Here is a 17,260-nt window from a genome sequence, read left to right on the forward strand (position 1 = left end):
AACTGCCGTGTAGAAGCAATGATGAGAAAAAATGTTACTAATTAAATGTGGAGTGACATATGTGACTATAATAAAAACTCTTAGTAATATACCTGGCCACTGTGGGACAGAATGTCATGCTCCACGTGCCAGGAATGACAGTGTGATGCCATATGCGCTTGAGAATTGATGGTGAGTCAGTTCTCTAGCTCAGTGACCTCGCTTCAGTGGGAGCTGTACAATTGCAGGAGGCAACCAAGTAAATTGAGATGTATTTCTAACTCTCCTGTGTAGTAAGGTACACTGAACCAAGGGATGTAGAAATGCAAAATTGCCAGTAATGGTAAAAGAAAACAGCAATAAACACAACTGCACAAATAAGTAGGTTGCACTGAAAGTAATGCCTCCTGTTTATTTCCATGTAAACCACAACAGATACAAAGAGCACAATAACACTATTTGATAGAGCAAATTCTCAGCTATAACGCACTAATGCAGTCAGCATCATTGCTATGCATTTCTGTCAGCAATGAACAAGAGCCTGCATGCCCTGATGGTAAATATCTGGACCAGTGGAGGTGACTGCTGTTTCACAGCTGCTATGATGGTGTCATTGCCAGGAAAATGTTGCCCATGTAGTCCAGCTTTCTTTGACCCAAATGGACAGAAGTCAGAAGGTGCCAAATCTGGACTATATGGTGGCTGTAGTAGAACAAACAGTCCAGCCAAGACTGGACCGTGGAACACACATGGTCTATGAACTGGTATGGGGCCTGGCATGATTGTGTTGCCAGAGAAAGGTTGTCTTCTTCTATGGCCTGAATGCAAATTTGAGCCTTCAGCTTAGTCAGTGTTGCAGTGTAGCTGTCAGAGTTGATGGTTCGTCCGTGTTCCAAGTGTTCCAGAAGGATCACCCCTTTCCTATCTCAAAAAACAGCGCACATCACCTTACCTGCTGAGGTCTGTGTCTTGAACATCTTCTCTGATGGGGAATTCACATGTGCCCACTCCATGGACCACAGTTTTGACTCTGGCTCAGAGCCTAACCAGAAAAGGACAATAGTTTTCTTGCTCTGTGGGTTTCATACAGAGAAAGCACTTGAATGATTTCTTTAAAATGAAAGAGAAGAAGTTATATGTAGGAACTACTTCAAGAGGTATTTTAAATTTCTTGATGTTAAAATGCAAACAAATCCTCTATGCAAGAACCCTGCTCTAGCCACTGCTTCTCTCCCTGAGCTGTGTTCTTCATTCCAAGTAGTTAATTTTTATGACTTGATGAGGTTTCTCTTCATCATCAATGTGATGGTTTTATGAACTAACACAGAATTCTAAGCAAAAATAATTTAATTTAACACTTCTCTAATTACAGTATTGTCTATTGGTATACTGCATTTCAAGAAAAAGATATACGAAGTATTATTTTTTGGACTGCAATTACAAGGCCATTTTCTTTGGGAAAAAAAGGCCATGGTTGAGGGGTTTTTCAGTCTTCCAGTTTTTGTCCCTCTTTTCAGGCTTCATTAACAAGAGCTACAAGAAATTTTTTACAAACTGCTGCTTGTCCCCTAGGATGCGAAGCAGCTGGGCTGGCTGACCAGCTTACACATTTTTCAAGTGTTCTTTTAACTGCTTTTTAGGAACAACAAGTTTTATAAGCCTTTTGTTAATTGTAATTTGTCCAACCCTTATGGAAGTTGTCTTCCAAATGAACACAAAACATTGCTACTGCTGAATCATTCGTTTCTATCCTTTCCATTTATCTTGTATCAATTTGCAGTTTTCTATTTTTCTCCTCTTTACTCTGCTTGCTAAAGCCTACTTTCCCCACATATGTATTATTTCATTTTTTCTATCCTACCATTTTTGCTGTTTTTATTTACTCCGTGTACTTATATATGACTCCTAGTTTTCCATTTCCAAAAAGTTCTGCTTTTTTTCAGTCCTTTACTTGCTATAGTTTCTTGCAGAACCTTTTTATTCTGCAGCTGTAGCAAACAAAACAAAACAAAACAACCCAAAATAATAACAACAACAACAAAACCACCAAAAAACCCCAAAACCTAAAAAAAAAGAAAGTGATGTTGAGAGAAGTGAGTTTACTTCTCCCTGCTTGCAAGCTTGCAAGCTTTCCTCTCAGCCATGCAGATCTCTTTGGCGTCTCGTTAAGAAAAACTAGAAAAGAGACAAGAACTATGTGTTCTTGGCTTGTCACAGTATTTTATTGCCTTGAAGGATAGAGATCAGCTTGATGGGCATAAAACAAGCACTTTAGAGCAAGCAGTTTCTGGCTTTTTTAAAAACAATTTTTATTTGGCATCATCGGTCAAACCTTTCATGTTGCTGAAATCTATTGCTGTCTTTGAAAAATCAGTCATTCTAAGCTGGTATAAAATCAGTTCAAAGACAGATTTTTCTTACTTCACGATTTCTTAGAAGCCCTTGAAAGTGTCACCTCAAAAGAATAATAATAAGTACTTAAAATATGTTCTTACTCTCTTTTATGAAGCAATAACAATAGATATAAATTCTGGCCTGCCTCATATTACAACACAAAAGCTAGCTTGAAGAATATTAGAGGTTGAGAAATCACATCCTGAGAAGTTAAGAAATGTCAACCAATACTATTTTGACACTTATGCATTATGATACAGTTCTCAGATATGTTATGAACCTTTTTTTAAAATAAACAAATAAATAAGAAGAGGTTCACTGAGTCAGTAATTGCCATGTGCTTACTTTCTTTTTGTTGCTGGGACTGTGTGCAAGACTGTTATGCTTATTATCCCTAAATTTGACTCTTCCTCTTTCTACCTGCTCCTGTAAGTCCACCTTATTCCACTTAAGCAGACTGAAGTCCATCGTCTGCTTAACATCTGGATCTCTGTTCAGTCCCAGCCTCACTGTGCAGTCAGTTTTAAGGTTAGATCAAAATCACGAGCTGAAATCCTCCATTCAGCCATCCCATTACACTGGAGGTATCTGGCCGCTGAAGAGGTGGGATTTGTCAATTTGAGCTAGTAGCCTTAGGCTCCTCTTATAGTCAGAGAGAAACAGAAACTTACAGGGCATCACTGATCCACCGGAGGCTTCAGGAGAGAAACTGTAGCCCAATGTATTGGCATTTCTAGTTGTGTTGATATTTGGCAAAATATTACTACACAAACATATTTCTTGATTTTATTCTGCAAATATACTACAGTGCTAAATATGAGAAAAGAATGTGAGATTTTGTACACCTATTGTTAATCTGTTTAATTATTCTCAACTACTAATGCTCTTCTAAGCAGTGCAAGTTTGTACCGTACATTACTTTCTTATATGATCACAATTCTTAATTATGTACATATACTTTTCATTTTATTCCACGTGATAGTCCACTGCCTTTCTTATATAAAGGATGGAGGAAAAAATTCTCTACATAATATTTATTCTAAACAATTGCCAGTGTAATCTGGCAATCTTTAAAATGGTCATTATCTCTGTCCACTGTAAGACTGTAAGAAGAGAAAGTAATATTTTCACCAGGTACAATGACTTCAATTTTCTTCTGCTATCATTGATTGTTAGCAAGTTCTTAAGTTCTACTGAATTTCACTGCTAAGAGTAAACTTCTACTACTTTGCTTATAAGAAAAAGTCACTCTCAAAAAACCTCCAAGACGGAATTGGGATCACTGACACGCTTTCCCCTAACATATACAAAGAGCAGTACCTCAGAATATCATAAACTCTGATGTTGAGGGGCTATTCCACACAAAATACCACCTTCAGCAAGAGTTGCAAGGAAGCCTTTTTCTCAGTATTCTGTTTTAAAACTTGACATTCCAGATTAAAATTTATTACCACTGCTACAAAGTTTCTATAGCTTCTCGTGAAGTGTGGTTTTGGGAAAATTAATATACTCTATTAGAAGGAACTGATCTTTTCTGTGAATAGTGAATAGTCTACATTGGAAGTTTATATTGTCTCACTATTCTCATCAGTCATCTTCTCTTCTTTCACCAGCAACAGATAAACCCACTGTAGTATTTTATGATGTTTTAAAATGAAAACTAATAGCTGGTAAAGGCACAAACACATTTGCACATCAGAACGAATATTTTGTGTCTCTTCAGATGGCAGGTAAATATATCAACAACCACTGTATGGTAATTATGTCTCATTTGTGGTTCAAAAAGTCAGTGCATACACTGAGTATAGCAACATTTTTGCTCAAGTAAGTTAGACATAAATGACTTCAAAAGGAATTACAACTATTTAAGACCAGTCGTAGGATTCACCTTCAAATTCATTGTATTTTATAGGCTCTGTAATTGCCAAACACTTTGGATTTAGCAGGCACAAAAAAGGTGAAGAATAAATTTATTTATTTTAAAACTTCAATTCCCGCTGAAACTGTAAATGACTTTTACATGAAGTATTCTGATTCACAGAAGCAGTTCAGATACTTACATTTCAAGCAGAACACCTAACTAATGAAAGTATCATACTATAAATCTACCTCAATTCTCAAATGATTCTGAGCCAATTTGTCTGTCCTATCACCTGATATTTCATATGCCAAGATGAAGAAATCGGCATATATATTTACAGACTTCAAATACATTAACGCACTGTGTATACTACAAAGTTAGTTTTTCAGCCTTAGGTATACATGGAGCAATGTGGAGATATGGAAAGGAGTACATCGTTCTTGCATCTTCTCCTGTCTCGACCTCTATTTCTGCAATTTCCTGTGCTTTTTTTTCCAAGCACATGACAACAGATAGCAGAATTCAATGCTTAGCCCAGCCCCACTTCTCCTTCCCAACTCCCACTTCCCAGGAGCTGTGCTAATGCAACTTTGCAGATGCATTGCTCCGGCAGTGGCTGGGGTGACCCTATCATTCTCTTTTTCAGCAAACAGCTGCGACACAATAGAATAGCTGTGGTAAATGTGGGCTCAGGGTGTCCTGGCAGAGCTCCAGAGAGAAGAGGTTGTGGTGATGGAGACAGCAGAAGACACCAAGCTGAGAGGTGCAGCTGGTATGACAGAAGTGGACAGCAGCTGGGCTATGCCCCATCCCTGGAGGCGCTCAAGGCTGGGTTGTCTGGGGCTCTGGGCAGCCTGAGCTGCTGGGGGGCAGCCTTGCCCATGGCAGGGGGTTGGGACTGGTGAGCTTCAAGGTCCCTTCCAGCCTAAGATGTCTGTGTGTCTGTGAGGATAAAGGAAATGGAGAGCCAGGAGGACCAGGTGAGGCGGGTGGCTCAGGGTGAGCACAGCAACCCGCTACAAAGTACAGGCAACAGCGGGGCGGCGCACGGGCAGCCAAACACAACCCCCCGCCCAGGAGCCAACCGCCGCAGGCCGCAGCCACCCCTCGGCGGCCCCGCTTTCCCGCCAACGCCGCCATCCGGCAACGCCGGCACTACGCCTGCGCCACGCCGGGGCAGCGGCCTCCCCGCGGGCCGTGACGCCACACCGTCTCCGTGACGTCGCGGCGGCGTGACGCGGGCACGCAGAGGGGCGCGCGTGTAAGTTCCCTTCCCCCGTGCTGGTGGGAGCCGCGGGACCGGGTGGGGGCGGGAGGGGCTGTCCTCGGTCTCTGCTCCCTGTCCCGGACTCAGGATGCCTGCGGCGGGGCCGGGCAGTCTGCTGGCCTCTCGGGCTCAGCAGGAGGAGCCGGGGCCGTCCGGCGAGGCGCTTCCCGCGCTCCGGAGGGTTGCGGCGGGGCCGGGCAGCGCTGAGAGCGCCGGTGCTTGGGCCGGGCCGGGAGCTGCGGCGCGGAAGTGCTGCGCTGGGTGAGATCCCGTCAGCGCCGTGCCCGGATCCAGGCCTGGGTGTCGTCAGCAAACCTTGCTGCTGCCTCGGGGCAGCGCTGCCCTCCCGTAACGCTCCGGGGTCCGGAAGGAGCCTGGGAGCGCCCGGCCTTGGCTCTGTGGGAATAGATGCCATCGGGGCGGAGGGCTTCTGCCCGGCTGGGGCTGAGGCCTGTCACCTCCGCAGCTCCTCACGGCTTCGTGTTAACGAAGTAATGAGCGTATCCCAATCACTGAGCGGTCCTATGGTGGCTGGCGTTGGAAAAGCAAAGAAGGAAGTGCGTGAAGGCTTCCTAGAAGCGTTGTGGGAGGGCTGTAAGCATGCCCTTGGTGAGGCAGATGTGAAAGAACGCACGAGAGAGGCTTGCTGCAGTGTGTCTTGTCCCACAGACGCGTTTGCTGGAAGACTGCCCAGTTCTGTGCCTGAGCTGCGATCTGTGGGATACACCTTACCTTCTATTAGCAGTCTTCTCCCCTTCAAGTCAGGAACCATGCGAAAAGGAGCAGTCCTTTTCTCCTTGTATCTCCCGGGAGCTGTGTAAGGAGCCCGAGTCTGTCAGCAGTCCCATAACTGTGGTGCAGTTCACCTGGTTTAGAAGTTACAGCCACGGATTTGCTTACCCTGATACATATGTAACATGATTTGAGCAGTGGTATAATTAGTGTGTAACAAAATCACAGAGAGATGGCTAAAATAAGGTAAATATACAACTCCCCTGGATCACAGGATTAGCTGAGTGCAGCTTGGGTTTTTTACTCGTTTTTTTTTTTTTCCTTATTTTTTTTCAGGGCTGCTCAGCAGCCAAGATACTCAGTTGCCTTCTCCCCCCTCCCCCCCATCTAATCTTATCATAGCTACTTATTTTTAGTAGTAGTTCTGCTGATGTTAATTCTTTTTGTTTATTTATTCTTATTTTTTTAGAAGTTATATCTGTGCAAAGCAAAATGTACGTTTCAGCACGAGGGCATATCTTGTTCTACTTCGGCTGTTAAAGGAATTGGGCTTTGTCCAAGTTCCATAAAGGTCAGAAAGGGAGGAAAGGAAAAACCTTTTGACAGTTACGATGCCAGTTTAAAATACTTTTTGTAGTGATCTGGTGTAATGTGTGTAGTGTTGGTTCAGTGAAAAAAAAAAATATTATTGCATAATGATAGCTGAAGGGTCAGAATAAAAACAACACAAGTCAAAGGTTTTCAGCGTTTGCACAGGCTGCTTGAGTAATAGATTTTAAGGTGACCAGAAATTTTGTAGCTAGTGTTTATCCAAACACTCATGAAGGTAATACTAGTTTCCTGTTTACCTTCTGAGTCTAATTTGTAAGAATATTGGAGCTAGCAATGGCAGTGACAGCGTATGATGAGATTTTTGACATTGCGATATATGACTCCGGGTATGGTTAGCAAATGTCATATGTATATGTTTTTAATGTGCAGGTTCAGTGATTGTGCTGTGTTAGACCAGCAGGACTTTCTTCATCAGTGACTTGATGTGTTTTGAGGAGTTCTATGTGCTGAGGTAATGTTTGTGGATGTGGCTTAATGTTTGAAGTGTTTGTATGAAAATGATGATAGTTTTGTGTATGTGTTTGAACCTGATGAGAGGGATATTGTCAGGTCAAAGGAAAATGGTCAAATAGTGAAAGTGCGACTTGTGAAGGAAACTTGCTGACAGTGTTATTACAGTTACAGAAACTTAGAGTCTTAAAAGTAAATGAAAAAGTAAATCAGGAATGTGTTTACTTACAGTTATTTCAGCAATATCGATTCAAACATTTATTACTGTATCTTGTAACCTAAATTATGAGAAATGTATGATGAGCCTCAAAGGACATGGCATTGTGTTCTCAGCAAGGACAAACAAACACATTTTAGGAGGAGTCTTGTTTATTTATTGCCTTCTTAAACATAAACCTTTGTTTCTAATTTAATATGATGTCCTGACCTTTGCGAAATACATTTTGTGAGATATTGGGACTTTCTCTTTTTTCTTTAAAACAGGAATTAAGATGAATGAAGTACTTTATTGGCCATAGCAGGATCAGGATGTGCAAGGTGGGTACTCTGAAAGAATACAGTAAGTATCCTTGCAGGATATTCAAATGTTTGGTTCAGTATTTAAGTACAAATTAATGGTGTACTGTGACAAAGCATTTTAATTTGACAAGTAGAACCTCTTTCCAATGATAGATTTATCTAGCTTACCTGTTTCAGTTCTAGTAAGCTCCAATGTGTTCACCTTAGGCTAAATGAGTAGATGCAAACAGCCTTAGATAGCTGATGCACCTTAATTTTGCATTATTTGAATGGAGGTTTTTGAATGTATCCTTTTCCTGTGGTTTGCATGCTTTTTTTTTTTAGTAGAACTGGATGAGAAAATACCACAAAGTGTTTGAGAATCCTCTTTTCTGTGTTCTGCTCAAGTGGGATCAAAGAAAATAAGATTGACTCTATCTGATATGTGCCATTTCCTTCTTACGTATAAAGTTTTTGTTTTCATGTTTGACTCGATTGTTTGGGCTTTTAAAAATCATTTCTGTAATGTCAAAGTGTACTCATTTTTTCATGAAGCGTATTTGTGTGTCATTATCAAAACTGAATGAAGTGCAATCTTCTGCACAATATGAATATTAAATTAATACCTATGGTGTACATCTTTAATGACTGCAAACATTTTTGAACATAAAAACTTACTATCATTTCTCGTTTCTCTGATTTCTTTTGCTGTCTTGGTGAAAAGGTTCTTAATTCTTCAAATGCCACTTTAAGGAATATGTCTTCTCTTATTTGGTCTGCATTACCATTGATCTTCATGAAAGCACATGAACAACAGGGTAGAATCCATCTTGCATCTTATTTGGTGTTTGCTCATTTGGATGCATCTTTGACTTATCATAGTACAGTACTTGCAGGTATTGGTTTGTCCTTAATAAGCTGATTAACTGAGTGGGGGAGATGTTAAAAAAAAATCTGTTCTAAAGGACTGTTTTTCTGGGTGTTTATAGCATAATTAAACATTGTAGGAAATGTTATCGCAGTTTGTGGAGCTGGACAATGAGCTCAGACATTGTCTGATTCAAGTAGATGCAAGAGATGTGGAAAGAAAAAGCACCCTACCTGATGGGTTTACCTGCCCATATCAGTAGACTTAGTTTGGGTTACTAGGTAGCTTCAGTTCATGGAGAGTTTTACCTGTTTGGCTGAATTTGGCAGGTTAGTCAGAGAAACATTGCTATGCTCAGTCTCCCATATGAAGTCAGACGTTGATAACTGAAGATCAAAATATCTGTAGGAATTACTTTACATGCCCTCTTAAAAAAAAAAAAAATAGAAACCAAACAAAGTGAGCTCTGCATTCTCTGGATAATTTTTATTTGAGAACATCCAAACATCGGGAACACATTCATTGGTGATGCAAGTAAAGGAATTCAGTTTGTCCCTAGCTTGATTACAGGAGAAAAGGTGCTTGCATCTCACTGATCTGTGTGTCTGTCTCTGCATCAGGTCACATCTCAGTGGAATCCCTTTGGTACTATAACTTGTTCTCTTGGGAGTGTCTGCTTACTTTTCTATCAAACTCAAATACAAACCTAAATATACAAAAGTATCAAAAGCAGAGTTCAGCAGGAAAAGACTACAGAATCAGCTCCTGCTCATTTCCACTGCACTTTTTTTCATTCCATTTAATGGAGGCTGCAGTTTTTACTTTTTGGTGTAGTTAGGAGCAGACTGACTGAAACTTACTGCATTTGGCTTTAGAACAGCAAAGAACAGATGTCAGGGAGGTGCTGCGACAGGAATAAAAGGATTCAGATAACGTATGGGAATTTGGGGGGATGTGACAGGGAAATCTTCTTCCTATTTTTTCCCTGCTAGAATCCATATTGTAACATTATTGGTATTGGTTTTCATTTGTATTCGTTTAAATTGAAGTATTGGTATTCATTTAAAAACTTAGTGTGCTGCAAGGGTTGGTGCGTTGACATGGGCATGCTTTCCCACAGCTCGAGTAGTGGAGGGTTTATTTATAAAGCAAAATATACCTCTGAAATTATAATTGGTACTGTAATTATGGAGAACTTGCCCTAAAGAGGAGGCTTAGTGGCCTGTAGGACATTTTCCTGGCTTAGAATAGTCAAGATTTATACTGCAGCATTTTGTCTGTACGAGTCTTAAACAGGAAATTCCCCCATCAAGACGGAAAGACTTCAGTAATTAAGAGGTACTTTGATGGGGATGATAAGCCTAAAATAATGGTCAACTTTAAATGTTATGTATGGTTGGAACATCTAAATGGTAAGCTTTGCTTTACTTCCTGGGGATCGTCGCTTTTTCTAAACTATTTGTTCAGAAGCCAGCACTGCGTGGTGCCAGCCTTTCCAACCAACATGTGCCAGATGTGTGTGGGACCCTGGGGAAGGTGGTTGCATTGGTTTCTCTATTTCACTTTGGTAATAAGCAGAATGCTTCAAAAGTTGCTGCGGTTTTTTTTTCTTCTTACAAAAGACTGGGATTATTGTACCTTAGCCTTGGTAAGGAGGCTGGTTCTGAATGTGCTTTGTTAATTTGTTACCTAGTGGAATGATTGCTTGTTTATCTCATTTATAATTTTTTTTTCCCCACTCATTGTCTGCCTGCGCTTCAAGAACACCTATTGCCACTATGCAGTTTAGAGATGATAAGAACACAAATACGGTCTAATTTGCAGTGATTTTGATCACAGGTTGCTATGTTTGAGAGTTGTGCCAACTCTCTCTTGACGTGCATGTATAATGATGTACTTAATGCTTTGTGGAGCCTGAGGGATTTGTTCTCCTGTAGTGAAAAAGTCTTATTTATTTGTACAGTAATCTGGAGAGGAGGATAGCAATAAATCTTCTGATTTTTCTTGAGATGGTGCTCCTTTATCTTGTGTTTTATAAAACCATGCTGCCTCCTGCTTCGGGTGTTTGTGGTCTAGTGGTGATTGTAGCAGCCCTTAGCATTTTCAGGAGAGATGGGATTTGAAGTAGAGGAATGTATCCTACTTACTGAGCACTTAATCAGGATATATGGAAAAAGTCTGACTTTTTTTTGAAAGCAATTATAGCAGAATGAGTTGCCAGAAGCATTGTATCTGTAAGGTATGTAGTATACTTGCTCTGTTCTCAGGGCTTACAAGATCGTGACTGGAGTATGCCATTCAGATTTAGGAACAAGTCTTGCTGTATTTTCTGCTGATGAGCAATGTAGATGTACTGCTATAAGAAAACAGGGCAAACCAGCTTGATTTTTAGCTGCAGTGTTTTGAGTGGAGGCTAGGTACAGTTTTTCTTCTGACTTGTTATGGTGCTATGGCCAAGACCAGAGCTTCAGTTTGATGTCAGATTCTGCAAGTTGCCCTAATTCTCCACCTACAAAGCGTTACATCTCTTGGGTGTCTCCAGAAGTGTGTTGTGGAATTCCCACTGAGTTTAGAGCAATCTGGTCTCTATCCAGGGCGGATGACTTGTGTGTTGGAAAACAATGCAGTATCTTTGCACTGCAGATAAATAGACAAGGGAAAACTTAGATAATAAAAACCAAAGTACAAAACAACTATATTTTCTTTTGTTTCTGACAAAATGAATGGCTGTTATGAATTGAAAAAGTAAGTTTGACTTCAGCAATGACTTTTTGGGCTTAATTTAGTTCTTTGCTGCCCCATTTGCATGCCCATTCTTAGACATATTCATGTGTTGCTTTTGTATATTGTATATTCCGTAAGCTTTATTTCCTTAGTGGTTCTACTGAGTGAGTGACTGCAAATAGATATTGGTCTTGCAGGAGTTCACTCTGCATGCAGAGCTAGTGATGACAACGGATTATCTTAGAAGTGAAGTCAAGGAAAAGGAAACAAAATGAAAATCATGTAGAATAGTTGAGGAAAGAAAGACTTGTAATAAATGAGTCATTGTACACGAGGTGTGATGATGGTGGTAGCGCTGTTCTGATTTGTAACGTCAATGATAACTATAGTACACTTCTACGAGTGTACAAGTGTTGTACAAGTGTTCCTCCTATACAGGAACTTGTTTTTGTGTAATGCAATGTGGACACATCCATTGTAGTTCTTAATCAACAAATTCATAAAAGCACTGATACTTGGTTGCTTTACTGCATCTCTTGTCAGGGTTATTTGCTAATACTTTTACAGTATTATCTATCCTTAGATATAAGGTAGTACAATTTTCTTTAGTGTGAGCTTAAAAAAAAATAAAATCTCTTAATGTGAAATTTTTTGTGAGTCTTTGTATGTGTGATCATATTCCCTTTCCAGCATGGCACTTGGAGGCTTTGTAACTGGATTGAGCTACGGCCAGACTACTCACATTCTCTGTGCGTCTCTAGAGAATAAAAATCTCTTTCCCATCAAATGCATAGGGTAGCTTGAAGCCATCCCATTGAGCTATGGGATTTATTTCAGGTTTTGGGAGACTCATTTTTGTTAAGTAGATAACTAAGAGAGTTAGTATTCTTGCTTGGATAATGCGCTGTTTATTTTGGAAGGAGGTTTCCTATGACTAAATAAGAACAAGATGTGTGACCACCTTCCAGGGAGGAGACTGTTTGGTCAGCATCAAATTAAAAGGAAAAATACAGAAGAGGCAATTGCCCATTTTTACATAGTGTTTGAAATGTTTTCATTTTTCTTCTGAGCTTTAATTATACGGTATGTGAGTGGCAACAAGAAAGGCCGGAGGTTTTCTTCTGTTCTTGGAAGTATAGCTTTATCACATCGTTGGGAATTTATAGCCTAGTAATATGTAGTGTTTTTTCCATTCCTGCATTTTACAATTGGTTTGTAGAGCCTCATAGTTTGGCAGCAGAGAGTTCAGTTTTTCATGATTTTTTTTTTTTGGCATGAAAGGGTTACTGTTCACGTTTCCTGTGTAATTCCTTCTGATCTTGCTGGGCTGTAATTACTTTCTTGATGTTAAACATTCCCAGGCTCCTATAACCTTCTAGCCTGCTTGCACTGGCCAAGTTTGTCCCAGGTGATCGTGTGGGCGAACCTCCTGTTTTTAAGGATAAAAATCTCTGCTTCCTGTGTAAGATAGGCCACATACTTGTTCCTTTGCTGTGCAAACCCAGGAGAAATCTTTTTTTAAAAAATAAGGTAGCACATCAGCCTTTCAGAGTCAGATTTAGCAGCTAAATTCGTGACAGACAAAGTGTGTGGGTTTAGAATTTGCTGAATCTTGGTTGAATGATTTCTAATTCACATTAAAGATTCTTCTCTTTATTCATTTGGAAAATAAGTTATGATATAAAAAGGATCTTGACTGTAGCGTCTCACTTCTGACCGTGTAATTGCCAAATGGTTTTAAGGTTGTTCAAATGTAGAACTACTTAGTTGAGCTTCCAGGATGTTTTTTTTCTTTTGAATTCTTTGCTGTAGTTTATCTTGCAAAAAAATGAGAGGGTGCTACTTGATTCTCTCCTTGACATGTAGTTCAGTTATCTTGTATTTCTTCTGATTTTCAATTTGTGGTATGTAAACGGTAAACAAAGTATTATTTTCCTTTTTAATGTAAGTATCTGCATAGAGCTGAAAAATGTTGGCTTCAGAGGTGTGGGAACTGCAGTGTTCTGTTCTGCAAAGGCACTGAAAGCCTCCATGTGCTTCATTTAAGCTGTTTTTCAGCTTTCGTTTGGGGAAACCACCTGTAAGAATGCCAGTGAGATCCGCCTTCTGTGACCTTTATGCCATTTTCTCACAGCATCCCAAAAAATATGGGGTGGTGATAGTAACAGGGACTGTCTTGAAGTCTCATGAGTGCATAACTGTGTGTCAGCTCAATGGGGCACAAATTAATAAAGGTAATAAATAGCAACATTTCTTAGCTTGATTCTCATACAATCTAAAGGCTATGCTTTTATTGTATAAGTCGAAGTTAGACCAGGTGGTGTTCCTGTTAGCTGTGCTGATTTGCTAATGAAGGATACGATGAGTGTATTTTAATGAAAACATCTTTTTATCAGGAGATGTTGAAGTCAATGGTTTAGTTATAGCTGGGATGCAGTAAGTGTTCTGCCCAGTTCTTGGCTGGGTTCTTTGTCCTGTAGTTGGTATCCTGGCTGTCAGATATGTGTGTATTTGTTGTTGAGTTTGTAGGTTCTTAACAGAATGTTACTCAAACACGCAGGAAACAGCCTGGGATAAAGTACAAACACACTAGAAAAAGAAATGAAAGTGGGAGGAAAAACCCACAAGGTAAAAAAAAAAAAAAAAAAAAAAAAAAAAAAAAAAAAATTAACCAAGAAACCTAGAAGAGCTAAATGAATATGACTGAACAGACAAACGGTGCAGCTGGTATCTTGAAATTAAGCAGTTTGTCATTTAGTTGTTTATCATTACCTTTGTGTGATTTCCAGGTGCCTGAGATTTTGTAGGAACTCCGTCTACACATAGGGCTTACCTAATGCATCTGGTTGGTGTTGCATTCTGGGCTTCCTTTGCAACAAGCACAGCTGGGCAGTGCTTTTGGTTAAAGCCCTTTCAAAACAGCTTGCTTTTGACTTTGTAGGAGGAAAACACTGATGAACTCAGAGTTAGTTGCAGATATGTACTGAAGTCTGCTTGCCATCCAGTAGGGCATAAAGATCTTTCTCTTCCTGTCTTGTTCCACTCCCATTCAGATGAATACAGTGAGAAATTGTATGTTGTATTATAATTAAAGGTAATCTGTCTTAAATTTGATTTATGAAGAGCTTAGAATATAACAAACTTGACTTTCCACTATGAACTTCACCTTTGCTCTAAAAAATTCCCTCGGTGATGAATTTTCTTCTTTAAAAAGCATGTGGCCTCAGAGTCCTATGCAGAGTGTGTTCTGCCTTCTGTGCAGAAGACACATTAAAGGACATAAGCTAGTGCTGCTGATCTTGTGCCATCTTCTGTGTGTGTGTGCTCGTGTTGGTCTTGTGGTTTAACTTAAATACAGCTCTTTTGATTTAGTTGGCTTTAATGTGCTGGCGGCTAGGTGATGTTTGTAGCTGTGATGCAGGGAGGAACTGGGCCTAAAATTAATGTATCCAGTACAGAGAAAGAGTGATTGGTTTTAGCAAGTTAACATGAAATTAGGGAATAATCAGAATTGGATGAGTTTCTTAAGCTTTCAGACAATGTACTCAACTGTGTTTTCATATTCAGAGTTCTACAGTTTCTCTCCTTGAGGAGACATGTAAATTACTGTTATGACAAAGTGCATAAATATTCCTAGGATTTGATAGTAATTAATTCATTTAACTTATCTAAGGCACAATTAAGTGGCTCAGTTTGAAGCAGGCTATAAAAAGTAACATGTAAACAAATGTAACACACATCGGGTACAATGGCATGTGTTTTTATAGAACTGCAGACATTTTGTTTTTAGATGCAGTGGTTCCTCGCTTTCCAAGTTCACAAACTGAAGTCAGTTGGAGAGGCTGCTTGCCTAGATCTTTGAGGGCAGTTTTTTCATTGTTTATTTGAGTGACTTAACACTTTATCATGTATACTTCAAGTACTGCTGAAATATTAATTAGCATTCTGATAGAGTTATGTTATTTACCACTGGAGCATAAAACAAATAATAGTATTTTCTAGTTTTCTTGGATTTGCCCTAGTTCAGAAGCAGCTATGCATCCACCAGTGGGAAAATCTCAGTATGCATGTTGCTTGCGATGGAATAAAATCAGAACAAAACTGGCTTTCAGAGTCTCTTTTATAGATACTGTTTTTGCTGGGACGCCTATGTGAGTTTGCAGTCCATGATGTCAAAACAGATGTTGTGTGTTTCAGACTGCATTCTATGCTTCTTCCTTGGTTCTCTATATTTACACACACGTACATATTAATATGTAAATATATTAACGGTAGTATTCTTATGTGACTTGACTGTAGTCGTTCTTAAATATAAGCATGCACAAGGTCTTCTTGCAGAGCTCTGCCATAACGTGTTATTTACATACCACATTTTAATTCCACTTATCTGCTTGCTGCATTTCTTTAGTAATGCTTCCTGACACGCTGCAGGCATTTTTGCTATTCTTTATTTTAATGTACTCATACTGAAATAATCGCTATATTTTCTCTCAAAACACTTGGGCCTTATTATGTAATACTTATTATAAAATATTGGCAATGTAATGTAGGTTGGAATGTTGTCAAACTGGGCAGTGGGGGTAAAGTTCATTGTCGTATGTCTTGCCCTCCATCTCTTCCTGGTAGAAAATAAGAGTTTTATCAAATCAAAGAGTTTTAATCAAAGTTTAGAAGAACTAAGTACTCACCTGTCTGTCTGTGTTACCTGAAAGTGAAAATATCTGACCTGAAAAGCTTGAAACAAATTTGAGTTTGTCAGAATGTATGCAAGGAAGAAGAGAGGTACAGACCAGCTTGTCAGACTGCGGTTAGTTCCTGAGACAACAAACTTTACAGTTATACTACCAGCTGGAATTTCATGGTGTTAGTGTTGATTTTAAGGAGAGGAAAAACAACGGAAACAAACAACAACAAAAACAAACAAACAAAACCCCACCAGCTGCCATCTTTCATTAAAAAAAAAAATGGAATGGACATGGTTTCCATAGAAACTCTTTAAAATGAGATAATACAGTGACAACCAACTGTCTGAACTAACTGAAAATAGTAATTCTTCAATTAGATGAGAATCTTACCTACTGTCATAAGTTGGTTAGCGAAGTATTGTCAGACTCATGATAGGCACGAAATCGTATGTCGTTTTCTTTTGAGATGGACACAAATACACGTGGGTACTGGTGATACACTTCCACCTGTAATATTTAACAGTTCCATTTCTTATTTCTGGACAGTTATTTTTGGAAATCTCTCTTTTCAAAGTTCACAAAACATACATTCAGCTTGTATTCTCATGGATTTTTGCTAAACAGAAAATGTGGAGGGAGTGATTTTTGGAGGCAAGATAAACCTGTCTGCTATTTATTAATGTTTGCAATACTGTAACAAACAGGATTCCAGGTAGCTGTTATTTCTGACCACGTAAGGGAAGCACGCAAATTCATTGATAGCTTATTTGCAGCTATTATTGACTAGTGAAAATAGTTTTTCTGTTCCTGGTAGTTAAATATAGGAATAAGAATGCCTGATAGGCTCAGCTAATGCTAAGTGTTACTACACGCCTGACCACATTTAGACACTGCTTTCTTAGCTGAAAAAGAAAAGTGTTTTAAGCGTAGGGATAGACCTGTAGGTATTTTGTTATGTGCCAAGGGAGAATGAAGAGTCATAACGCTTTTAACATTTGGGAGGAAATAACCACAGAAGTGCTGTTTGTATTTTTAGACTTTCTAATTGTATGCTTTTAGATGAACAGTTTTGAAAATAAAAATATTTTACAGTTTGAAAGGGATTAGGAAACAGAAATACATGAGATCTTCTGTGTAGGAACACTTCTATTTTTGTCATGTGGTCTGACGCTTTAAGTAGTTTTATGCTT

At 39.4% G+C, this 17,260-nt stretch overlaps 1 protein-coding gene across 15 annotated transcripts in view; it reads left to right on the top strand.

Moving 5' to 3' along the window:
* Window positions 1–5,460: 5,460 nt before the first annotated feature.
* The window catches only part of ZNF438 (zinc finger protein 438), a 42,852-nt gene continuing 31,052 nt past the window's right edge, over window positions 5,461–17,260 (top strand). For 11 of the 15 annotated variants that reach the window (XM_040693824.2, XM_040693840.2, XM_040693833.2 and 8 more), the window contains exons 1-3: window positions 5,461–5,495; window positions 7,215–7,296; window positions 7,779–7,832. The gene's annotated coding sequence lies outside the window, so the exon portion shown is untranslated. Of the gene's footprint in view, window positions 5,496–7,214; window positions 7,297–7,778; window positions 7,833–8,141; window positions 16,315–17,260 lie in introns of those variants that run through there. The other 4 variants (XM_025148331.3, XM_040693815.2, XM_046931959.1 and 1 more) reach the window with 2 other exon arrangements.

Source organism: Gallus gallus, chromosome 2 (assembly GCF_016699485.2).
Source record: "Gallus gallus isolate bGalGal1 chromosome 2, bGalGal1.mat.broiler.GRCg7b, whole genome shotgun sequence".
Lineage (NCBI taxonomy): Eukaryota > Metazoa > Chordata > Aves > Galliformes > Phasianidae > Gallus > Gallus gallus.